Source organism: Ochotona curzoniae, unplaced genomic scaffold (genome assembly GCF_017591425.1).
Source record: "Ochotona curzoniae isolate NIBS_2020 unplaced genomic scaffold, NIBS_Ocur_1.0 contig_4516, whole genome shotgun sequence".
In the NCBI taxonomy this organism is placed as follows: Eukaryota; Metazoa; Chordata; class Mammalia; order Lagomorpha; family Ochotonidae; genus Ochotona; species Ochotona curzoniae.
The window spans coordinates 2,511,823-2,523,949 of record NW_024466313.1 but is presented as its reverse complement, the minus strand read 5'-3'; positions in this window follow the sequence as shown (position 1 = coordinate 2,523,949).

Sequence of the window (12,127 nt, the reverse complement as noted above, 5' to 3'; positions counted from 1 at the left end):
CATGGGTCAAACTCCTCCGTGATTGTCCACCTCCTTGCTGTGCAGTGATTGGCCCTCTCTGTGCAATTGTCACATGAGGTCAGGAGTCCTGGCTCTGCTCCTCTTGTCCCCTGGCTGGGGCTCAGGCCTCCCCTGGGTGGTCTCTGCCCCCGGCTGGTCATCAGAGGAAGGTGTGGCACTCGACCCTGCCTCAAGCCCACTGGCCCAGCAGGGTGGGCTGCCCCATGAAATGGTGGGGTTCCCTGCCCTTCAGGTGGGCTGTACTGCTTTCCCTTGGCGAGACTTGGGACAGACATACCCCCGAGTGCCGCCAGTTGCAGGAAGCCCAGTAGTGAGAGTTGGCCTCACAGGATGGAGGTGGGCAGCGTTTTCCCTCTTCTGGGGGCCGTTACGGACATGTCTGCCTGGCACCATGGCAGTGCTGCTGTGGCCTGGGTCTCCCACACTGGCTGGCATGGTAGTGGGGAACAGAGAATGTTCTTGGCCAGGCTGGGTCCAGCCTGCTGCCCCTGCCCTAGTGTGGCAGGCAGTAATGGCTTCCCAAAGGACAGCCCAGGATGCTGTAGCCAAAGGTAGCCCGGGGCCTGGGTTCCCTCACCAGGGGAGAACCCGGCCCCTACTGTCGGGTGTCCTCTCAGAGTTCTGCAAGGTTCTGGAAGGATAGACTTCATAGCTGCAGCAGGTGGGTTGGGGTGAGGGTTCTGGGTCGGGGAGCCCACTGGTCCCAGGCCTTAGTGAAACCCTGAGCCTGGTGAGGGGACAGTGGGGAAGGAGGGTGGTAGCCAGGGACCAAGACCTCCACCTGAAAGCTGGATGGGAAGTAGGACCACTGGGGTACAAACTGGCTCTCATATGGGATTGTGGCGCATGCAAGGTGAGGACTTAGGCTGCTAGACTTTCACACCAGGCCCTAAATTTTATTTTTATTGGAAAGGTTTGCAGAGAAGGAAAGAGACCGTCCATGTGTTGCTTCACTCCCCAAAAGGCCACAATGGCCGGAGCTGGGCCGAGAGCCAGGAGTCTCTTCTGGATTTCTCACATGGGTGCAGGGGCCCAAGCCCTAGGCCTATGCTCTGCTGCTTTCCCAGGCACGTCAGCAAGGCGCTGGATGGGAAGCAAACTGGTGCCTATATGGGACTCTGGTGATATGGATGGAGGCTTTAACATGCTATGCCACGGCACCGGCCCCACGCTGCCATGCTTGACAGCTCCTGGGGACGCTGTGGATGGAGGCTTTAGCCTGCTGTGCCACGGCACCGGCCCCACGCTGCCATGCTCGACAGCTCCTGGAGACAAAGCTGCAGAACGTGGCTCTGTAGGCGTGCTGAGCTGCACAGCCTGCAGAGAGGATGTGTCCATAACTGACCTACTCATTCAGGCTTTTAATTCACTCACTGTCTTCCATTTCAGAAGTAGCTCGACTGCATTCTTTCTGAATCTGCCTTGCTTCTACATTTTTAATAACATTTTATGCTTAATTCCTTTTTCACATCTGCATTAAAGATTTATTTTTTGAAAAGGCAGAGTTAGAGGAAGAGAGAACTTCTGGCTGCTGGTTCATTCCCCAAGTGGCTGCAGTGGTCAGGGCTGAGCTGGGATTGAGACCAGGAGCCAGTACTCCACGTGGCTGTCCCACCTGGCAACAGGGGTGACCCGCTGCTGCTTTGCAAGGCCCATTAGCAGGGAGCTGGCCTGGAAGGAGAGCGGCTGGGACTTGAACTGCTGCCCTGACACGGGATCCAGTGTTGTGAGCGGTGCTGTGCCACGGTGCGGGCCTGCACTCATTTTAGGCGTATACCCTTAAAGCTATCACAAGAGGTTCCTGGGAACGCATTGCTCTGTGCGTTGGGTCGGCCAGAGCATGCGTTCCTGGTACGCTGCCTGCCCTCACGATGCATGTTCATTCTCGGGGGGCTCTGTCTGTGGGGATCTTTGCTACTTGGGTTAAGTGTACCCCCTTCTGTTTTTCCCTTAAAGATTTATTTTTGGACCCAACACTGTAGCCTAGTGGCTCAAATCTTCACTTTGCATGCACCAAGATCCCATTTGGGCACCAGTCCATACCCCAGCTGCTCCACTTCCCATCCAGCTCCCTGCCTGTGGCCTGGGAAAGCAGTGGAGGACGACCCAAAGCCTTGGGATCCTGCACCCGTGTGGAAGACCTGGAGGAAGTTCCTGGCTCCTGGCTTCGGATCGGCGCAGCTCCAGCTGTTGCACTCATTTGGGGAGTGAACTGGCAGACAGAGGATCTTTCTCTACGTATCTCCTTCTCTCTGTAAATCTGACTTTCCAATAATTTTTTTTAATTTAAAAATGTGTTTTTATTTGGAAAGCAGAGTTACAGAAAGAGGAGAGAGAGAACTTCCATTGACTGGTTCATTCACTAAATGCCTGTAGCACAGAGCTGAGCCGGTCTGAAACCTGGAGCCAGGAGCTTCTTTTGGGTTTCCCATGTGGGTGCATGGTCCCAAGGCGTTGGACCATCCCAGGTGCATTAGCAGGGAGCTACATAGGAAGTAGGACAGCTGGGACCTGAACTCGTGTCCCTATAGTATACTAGTGCTGCAGATGGGAGATTAACCTGATGCACCACCACGCAGGCCCAGAGAGTTGTCTTTTTAGGAAAGCTTGTGCCAGACTCCTGGTTGCATTGTCAGCTGTGCCAACTCCAGAGCTCTGTGGGTCCCGGAGGGTGCAGGTGGTAAGCACGCCTGGTCCAAGCCTGAAGAGGAAGGGGCCTGTCTACACAGGGGTTTGCTCAGCAGACAGGCGTGCTGTGGGGCTGGCGTTTCCTCGGGGTCTCCTTCGCTTTTTCTGCCCTTCCTTGCACAGCTGTAGCTCCAGTCTCTGGGCTGTCCAGGACCCCCGGACGCCGAGACCTGTGCCATTCCCGTGTCTGCCCGGGGCCAGCGGGGCTCTCAGGCCTGTCTCCAGGGGCCTGGGCTCTCTTCCCCATATGTTTAGCTGGTGATTGGGAAGCATTCTCCCATTTTCGCCAACTCCTTTAGCTGTGCAGGAGGAATGCTTGGCCGGGACTGGAAGAGCGCCTCTTCCCAGCCAGAACTCGACCCGCAGCCCGATGAGCAGACAGACGGGGCGGGCTGCTGAGCTGGGTAATAGTGCACAAACAGCGAGTCTGATTCCTTGTCGGGGATGACGTCACTGGGGTATGGGTGGGGCTGTTGTGAAAGAGCCACATTTTTATCTTCCACTGCTGGATGTGAACATGTCCACTCGACAGGAGGCCCGTGGAGACCAGCCCACAGTGTGTCAGCGTGGAGTTGGGCTGAGTGCTGGAACAAGGGACTCCCCGTGCTGGCTCACAGCTGGACGCAGGATGCTGGGACAGGTAAGGTTGCACTCTGTGTGCTTGGCATGAGCTCATTTTTTCCTCTAAATATTTATTTATTTTGATTTGAAAGTCAGATCTACAGAGAGAAGGAGAGACAGAAATATCTTCCAATGACTGCATCATTCCCCAGTGGCTGCAACAGCTGGAGCTGTGCCAATCTGAAGCCAGGAGCCAGGAGCTTCTTCCTGGTCTCCCATGCGGGTGCAGGATCCCAAGGCTTTGGGCCGTCCTCCACTGCTTTCCCAGGCCACAAGCAGGGAGCTGGATGGACAGTGGAGCAGCTGGGGTATGGACTGGCGTCCATATGGCATCTCGGTGCAAGAATTTAGCAACTGGGCCACTGTGCCAGGCACTCACCATGAGTCTATCACTTTGGTAAGAAAAACAAATGAACATGCAAGACATAAAAAGGCAGCGCAACTGGCTGTCCAGCCAAACTCGGGTCCCGAGAGGAAGTCACAGAGCAAGGGCTTGTCTGGGGGCCCTCAAGTGCTGATTCTGGAAGAGCAGAGTTGCAGAGAGAGACCGAGATCTTCCATCTGCTGCTTCACTCCCCACATGACCGCAACTGCAAGGGTGAAGCCAGGAGCCAGGAGCTTCTTCCAGCACCCCAGGTTCGGGTAGGAACCCAACCACGTTGACCAGCCTCCACTGCTTTCCCAGGCTGCAAACAGGAAGCTGGATAGGAATAGCTGGGACATGAACTGGCGCCAGCATCCCTGAGGAGCTGGGAATTTGATGCGAGGACCAGGAGACATCTGTGCAGTGACATCCCTTCTGTGTGGAACCTGTTGACACCAGAGACCGCCTGGCTGATTTAGAGGGGCTCCATTAGGTCTACAGATACTTCCAACTTCACCTTGTACCCCTGCCCGCAGTGGGACCGGGGGATGGCACAGTGGGGCCTTGCCCTTGCCATTGCGGTAGTCCCAAATGGGAGTAAGTGGTGCTGGCTTGGTGCTGGTTGGGTGGAGTCGCTCCTCCAAGCTCTTCACCCTCTTGCCCACTGCTGCCCTTGGGCAGCTCAAGCTCCACCTCTTCTGCAATTGTAACTGGCTTCCCTTTAGCTGCGCCCAGGTGTGGACAAACCCAGTCATCAGCTGTGGCCTGGGTGTGGGAGGTGGCAGGACAGTGCCCGGCCTTCGCCAACACTGCCCGCGGCCTGGTCCTGCAGGTGTTGCCCAACCAGCCAAGGCAAGCGGACACACCTGCCATTCCATTTCCCTGCCTGGCACCTTCATCACCCTGGCATGCGGCCTGGCTCCTTGGTCAAGGGGCGATGCCTGGAGCTCCTCTTCCTCTCCCCGCAGTCATGAATGATGTAAGGAATTGCAAATGGGATGTGCACTGGAGACGTGACTCCATCTGGGACGTACAGTTATACAGACTGAAAACCGAATGGAAGATTTCAGAAAAAAGCAATTCATCTTTAAAATTTTTTTTAAAAAAATGTTATTGGTAATAGAGTTTACATAGTTGAGAGGGGTACATGCCCAAATGGGCCTCTGATTCCGGTGGGGAGACTCAGGTTATGGAGTAAGGAGAGTAGGATAAATGTTTCAATTTTTGTCCTTTTTTTTTTTCTCCTGTGTCCACAGGGGAGGAGGGAGAGAGGGCCAGTTCTTGCCGTCAAACTACATTGGCACTGAGGGGTAGAGGACAGTCATCTGATGAAGCCTTTTGTGGGGCAAGAAGGGAACGGGGAGAAACTGCCTGCTGGGTTGAGGCTGTTCTTTTGGAGTGTTTTCTTTTGGAATGTTTTGGAATGTTCTGGAAGTCTTTTGGGGAGGTGGAGTGTTCTGGAAGTCCTTTCAGAAGCTAGAAAATTCTGAAATGCCTTTAGAGAGATGGAATGTTCTGGAAGTCTTTTGGGGAAATGGAATGTCCTGGAACTTCTTTGGAGAGATGGAATGTTGTAGAAATCTTTTGGGGAGGTGGAATGTTCTGGAAGTACTTTAGGGAGCTGGAATATTCTGTGATGATACCAGGCCCCCTGGATCACCCTGGGCCCTCCTCTCCCCACCCGTGCCACCCTAGTTGAGCCCTGCCTGTCAGGTCCCCATTTCCGGGACAGGCAGACAGCCTCAGGGCCCAAGGTGGTACACTGACCCTCTGCCCACTCCAGACACGTGACTTCGAGCAGACGCTGGAGGAGCAGGTGCTGAATGGAAGTACTGGGAAGGGACGAAGCCCAGAGGGCCTGGCTGCTGCATCTAGGGCTGTTTCTGAAGCCCAATTATCCTGCCCATCCTGATCCAGCTCCCGCCCCAGCCCATTGCACAGAGACTGTATGCAGGCTCCGCTTGAACTTCAGCCTGTAAGTCCAGGGTGCAGAGGCAGCACCCACTGGGCCCTGGGAGGCCCGGGTGGGAGAGCGTATGTCTAGGGACTCCCGGAGCTGAGGTGCCTCTCAGGGCTGCAGGCAGGGCTTATCCCTGCCTTAGGGTGAGCACTCAGATCCAGAGGACAGTAACTAAATCACCAAGGAAACCACCCGGTGCACCTGCCACCTGCCCTCCTCTCCCTCCCCCCAGGACTGACCTTGGACCCCACCTAAGTTCCCAGCCCTGCTGCAGGTGTGCGGTCTCCACGACAACCAGGTGTCACTCACAAATAGAAGATTACGGCTCCTGTGCAGTGGGAGATGGTGAGATTCCAGGGGGCAAAGTTTTCACGGGCTGTGTGGAGGTGCCACCCACCGGCCCCAGGGCTTACGCTGGCTGCCTCTCAGAGGCTCCTACAGCATTCCCAACTGTGCGGAGGAGGAAGGTTCCAGAACTGCAGAGATGGTCCCGTCTTTCTCTCACAGTGGCAAAATAACTGCAGAGGCTCCAGCCATCACAGCTGCAATGCAGGGTGGACGAGCAGGTGCCACAGGGCGTCTTTCCTCATGGTGTTTCTTCATAGCTCCACACCCTGGTCCTGCCCTGCACACACAACTACACATGTTCGCTGGCACACACACTCAAGTACAAATGTCTGTGCACGCACATGTGGCCCAGGTGGTTGCCGTGGGGTGAGGCTGGCCTCCCTTCAGAGTAACCAAATCTGACTGTGTGGCCTGAATCAATGAGGTCCAGCTCCCCAGGCCCGGGGCTGGCTTCCGGCTGGATGTGTGGTTCCAGCTGAGGCCCACGAGAGTCCTTCCTGGGACTCTGAGCAGAGGACAGACGCCATGGACATTTCAGGGGACCCGTGTGCGTGGGTGTCCTCCTAATTCCTAACCTTTGAATCGTACGTTTTCCGCAGGACCTGGTTCTGTTTCGGCTTGGGGGATCCGGGCTGAGACTGCAAGCCTGGGCAAAGGGATGCGCTCACGAGGAGACCGTGGGAGGCTCTGAGGTACAGGTGCTCCTGCGTGGACCAGCGGAGGCAGCAGCGGGCACGCACAGGCCAGCCTCGGCTGAGAGGGGCAGGGTTATCATGGTGCCAGGGCACATCCAGAGGCTCGGGTGCCTGCCTTTCCACCTTGGGCCAGCTGTCCAGCCCGCCATGAGCTGGGACCTTTGTCAAGTCTTGACTAAAGCTCAAAGAGGGCTCGCACGCAACGTCAAGTTCCCCAGCCACAAGGTCTTGCTCCTCGCTCTGATTCTAGGGTTTAGGCTGCTGACCTCAGAGCCGTGGACAGCTCAGAGCCCTGGGCAGCTCACAAGCTCAGAGCTGCGGACGGCTCACAAGCTCGCACTGTAAAAGGCAGATGTGCTTCTGAAGCTGCAGCCTGGGACAAAGGCATCCACCTGCACACGACCCCTTCTCCCCAGCGGGAACTTGACCTGGGCAGGAGATGTCTGGATGGAGGTCAGAGCCTAGAGTCTCCTGGGCAAGCCACAGCAGAGGCCTCCTCCTCCTCGTGGTTCTGCCACTGTGTCCATCTGCCTTGTGTGTTTTATAGGTGCAAACCACACAAGTGCATCGAGGGTTCCAGGGGCAATGACACCTCCTCCTGTGGACGTTCCTGTTTGCACGCCTTCTCCCCTTCCTCCCCTACATGAAAATAGGGGTGTTAAGGATTGACCTGTACCCCCACCTCCAAGTCAGATACGTGGGGGGTCTGATCTCTTATTTGGAGCAAGGATCTCCTGAGATAGCTGGCTTTAGTGAGGGTGGCTGTGTCCTTATCAGCCAAGAGAAGTGGTCCCAGCCTCCAGATGCTGAAAGAGTTGGGACGGACGCTTCCTAAGGGCTGCCGGGGGGCGGGGGGGCGGCTCCCAGAACTGGAAGAACACAAAGCCGATGCAAGTTACTGGGGCAGGGAGCAGGGCACTGCAGCCCCCAGGACATGACCCACACACGAGGGTGTCTCTGTCTGTCCTCATGCCATGAGAGCCGGGGGGAGGGGGGCGGTGCCCTGTCGGATTGCCCACTCTGGCTGCTAGCGGGTCAACGTCCATTGCCCCCCCATGGGTCTTTGATCTTGCTCAGGACTTGCCTGGGTAGACTTGACCTTCAGCCTTGCTCCATCTGCATGGACACAACATTGATGTGGTTTGCTCAGACGTGAGAAGCAGGTGCAGTGAAATGCCACAGCGTGTTCACAGCATGCTGGCTCAGCTTTACAAGTGTCCACAGCTGGGCGTGACGTCCAAGCAGCCAGGATCCCGACTGGAGAGCTTCCCGAGGTGGGCGGCACTGCTTGTCATGTATCCCCCACTGTCCGCTGGGCCGGCACCCGGGGCGGGAAAGCTGACGCTCTCCGCTCTCCGTGCTGGCTACAGGTCAGGGCTATTTTTAGCTGTGGGACTGATCGGCTGGTGGCAGCATGGCCGCAGCGGGACAGGGGCCAGCGGTGTGGAGCATACAGCCGCACCTGGAGACTGGTGCTTGCCCTTAACTGTGTCTAGGAATCCGCGGCAGACTGGCCCTGGGAAGCCTGGGCCTGCCCTGCTCTGACTCCACACTCTGGGACCATCAGTTCACCCTGCCTGCTGCTGGGCCGTCCCAGCCTCAGCCAGAGAGGCAAGATACCATGACTGCCGCAAGGGACTCCTGCGGAGGATGAATGAGAAGTGGGTGCACAGCGCTCGGCCCGTGAGCGGCGCCAACGTGTGTTAGCTCCCATGAAGGGGGCTGTGGCTGTCAGGGAATGGGACCCTGGCTATCACTGGGTCCTGGGATTGGGAGGCCGTAAGCCCTGCAGTGGCTGTGGATCCCATATAGACACCAGTTTGCATCCCAGCAGCCCCACTTCCCATCCAGCCCCCTGCTTGTGGCCTGGGAAAGCAGTGGAGGACGGCCCAAAGCCTTGGGATCCTGCACCCATGTGGGAGATGTGGCAGAAGTTCCTGGCTCCTGGCTTTGGATCAGCGCAGCTCTGAGTGTTGCGCTCACTTGGGGAGTGAATCGTTGGAAGGAAGATCTTCCGCTCTGTCTCTCCTCCTCTCTGTGTATCTGACTTTGCAATGAAAACAAATACATCTTAAAAAAAAAAAAAAAAAGTAAGTAGTTGGAAATGTGAGGCAACAGTTAACTCCAGGAAAACAAAAAGCTGCACCAACATGACAGGGGTGCGGGGAGAGATGCAGTCGTAGAGCCTAACTGGCTTCCCTGCAACAATCCTCGTTGGATCTCAGCAAAATCCAAGCTAAAGATTGGTCTGGTCCAAGACTGGGATATCGCAAAACTGTGGAGACAGAGGGTAGGGCGGACAGTGGGGGTGTGTGTTGCAGCGGCATAAAGGAGCTAAGGCTGAAAAAAACAAGAAAGAACAGCGAAGCATCTCAGGTTAGCACCGCGGAGGTGAAGACCAGAAGCAGCAGGAGGGAGATTAGAATGTCGGTGACTCACCGGGAGGGACCTGGGGGTGGGAAAGGGTGCGGCGACAGCCACAGTTATTATCACAGGCTTTGCGACACTACGTGACTTCCTAAGTGGTGCTATAAAAATCAAATTTAAAAAGGGAGACGCAATAACCTGCTGGGGAAAGTCAACAGCCCCTCCTCTGTGTTGGTCTTGGAGCCCCCGACCCAGTGGTGTGTGGAGCTCTGGGCTGGAGCTGGCCAGACCAAGTCAGAACCAGCACCTAGCTGTCAGAACTGTGGACTGGCACTGGTGGGTTTATGGCTGCAGAGCCAGCACTTATTAACAACAGGTGAGGGCTGTGGCATGCTGGGCTGGCCAACAGCCATGGCCGGGGTGCAGACTGCCCACCCAACGTGAACCTCCCTGGGTTACCGTCCTCAGAGACTTTCTGTTCTGTGCCAGGTGTACAGGATGGCGTGTGGCCTTGGTTAAAGGCTCTTCCCCATGCAAGGTGACTTCTGGCACATCTGGGCTAGGTCTGCCAGTGAGCATCACCTGCTGGCCAATGGGTCCTTGCCTCTCTTTGCCCAGACCATGCCTACACAGGCCAGCAAAGCCTGTGGTGTGGACCTGCAGAGAACCGGGCCCTGACCAGGCCGGCCTGAATGCCCGTGCCTCAGGCTCAGTATCCACGGAACAGAGAAAACACATCTCATGCCGGACTTCCTCCTGGTGCTATTCTGCAATGTGCCCCCCACACCCCATGCCAGCAAGGCCATGCCCAGCCACTCCTGGCACAGCCTGTGCCATTGGCCTGGTGTCTGTGCATGGCGAGACCCCCTGCTTGGCTGGACAGTTTAAAGGGTGCGGTCGGCTGGGGTGCTTGGCACACATTCAGTAGGTGCCTGTGTTTGTTGAGGAAATGCAGAGCTCAGGGAGTTAACACACGGAAGACTGGTGGTGATGCTGGGAGGGCTGGGATGACAACCCTGTGGTGGCAGAGACCCCAGGCACACACCCGGGCCCTGCCTTTGCCCCCTGGCAGGCGGCGGGGTAGGGAGCCCGGTGGAGGTAGCCAGTGGTTCTCCCTGCATCCTGAGGCTGCCTCACAGGGTGTGGGCTAGTCCCCGTGTGCGGCACACACGGTCAGCTTGCCTGCAACCTGCCTGACGGGTCCCACGCCCTCCTGGGCATCACCCAGGACCTGCCCAGTGATGGTAACCTCAGTCCTTGATGGGGCCTGTTTTTGCCAAGTTGGCACAGCTGCGAAGTAACTAAGCTCTCCTCCCTTCTTTGAATGGCAGTGACAATCTTCCAAGGATGACGCTCCCCAGGGTCCCTGCAGAGATGTCAGCACTGTGTCTCACACAGGCTGGCAGGGGCAGGGCTTGGTCCCAGGATGGCATCGGTGTCATGCCGACTCTCTGGCTCTGAGGGTGGCTGGGTCACACATGCATGTGAGAAAGGGGTGTTGGCACAGCAGGTCTAGGGTCTACAAAGGAGGTGGCAGGAAGCACCTGGCGGCGGCCGTGGTGCTGAATCAGATGCCAGGGGGTAGACAATTGTGCGTGTCACGTGGATAGGGCTATGTGATGTCTGGATGTGCCGCTGTCCTTGGGGTGTCTGTGGGGATCTGGGGGAGAGCACTTCACAAGTTGGGGGTCTGCAGTCAAGTACAGGCGAGGCACGCCCCTCCTGCTGGCCCTGGCCCCCTGCTGGCTCCGGCACTTCGGGGGGCATCATGGCACCCCTCCGACCCCACAGCCCGGGTGCTCAGCTGGAGGCTTGAGCTGGAGGTGGGAGGGCTTCTCAGTCCCTGTCCTCACCCACTGAGCCAACCCCACCAACATTTGTCTCCATACCCACTTAGGAAAAAAAAAGTCTTATTTTTATTGGAAAAGCAGATCTAGAGAGGAGAGATAGGGAGAGAGATCTTCCATCTTCCAGGGTGGAGACCTGCCTCCTGGTGCCCAGGGTGGAAGCTAGGAGCTGCTTCCAGGTCTCCCATGTGAGTGCGGCGTCCCAAGGCTTTGAGGAATCCTCGACTGCTTTCCTAGGCCACAAGCAGGGAGCTGGATGGAAAGTGGAGCAGCCAGGACATGAACCAGTGCCCACATGGGATCTCGGCGCATGCAAGGCGAGGACTTTAGCTGCTAGGCTATCACACTGGACCCGTAAGTCAACTTTTAGAGGAAGCTTCAGCGTACACAGGTGAGTATGTCGGTCAGAATGATTCACTGCCATGCAGGGACAGAGGGACGCAAGGGCAACTTCCTCCTTCTTCCTCTCTTTTCCATTCTCTCTTTCTAAGGCTCTGCTTTTATCTAATTATTTGAAAGGAGGGAGAGAGAGATTGCCTGCTGCTTTGCTCTCCAAATGCCCATGACCAGGGCTGAGCCAGGCTGAGGTCAGGAGCCAGGCGCTTCCTGCAGGTCTCCCACATGGTTGCACAGCCCAGGAGCCTGAGCCACCGCCTGCTGCTTGCCTGCAGCTGGATGGGAAGTGGAGGAGCAGCAAGGAATCAGACTGGCTGTTGGTGTCACAAACAGGGGCTTAACCTGCTAAGCCACCGTGCTGACCCCGCGTAAGTGAGCTTTCATTGTGCTGCTCAGAACAGTGCACCCTACAAGTGCGGCTTGCTGTGTCTCGGACTTTCCATTGAACATTCTCAGACAGTGATTGGCCGTGGTAACTAAAACCATGGAGAATAATGCCTCGGCTAAGAGACAACTGCTCTTGAAGGACAGTGCTGTGTCCTGGCGCTGGTTCGAATCCCGGATGTTCCACTTCCCATTCAGCTCCCTGCTTGTGGCCTGGGAAAGCAGTGGAGGACGGCCCAAAGCCTTGGGATCCTGCACCCTCATGGGAGACCAGGAAGAAGCTCCTGGCTCCTGGCTTAGGATTAGCCCAGCTCTGGCTGATGCAGCCATTTGGAAAGTGAACCAGCAAATGGAAGATCTCTCTCTCCATTTCTCTCGTGTTTGTGTGTACTTAACTCTGCTTTTTAAGTACAACAAATAAATCTTTAACAAATAA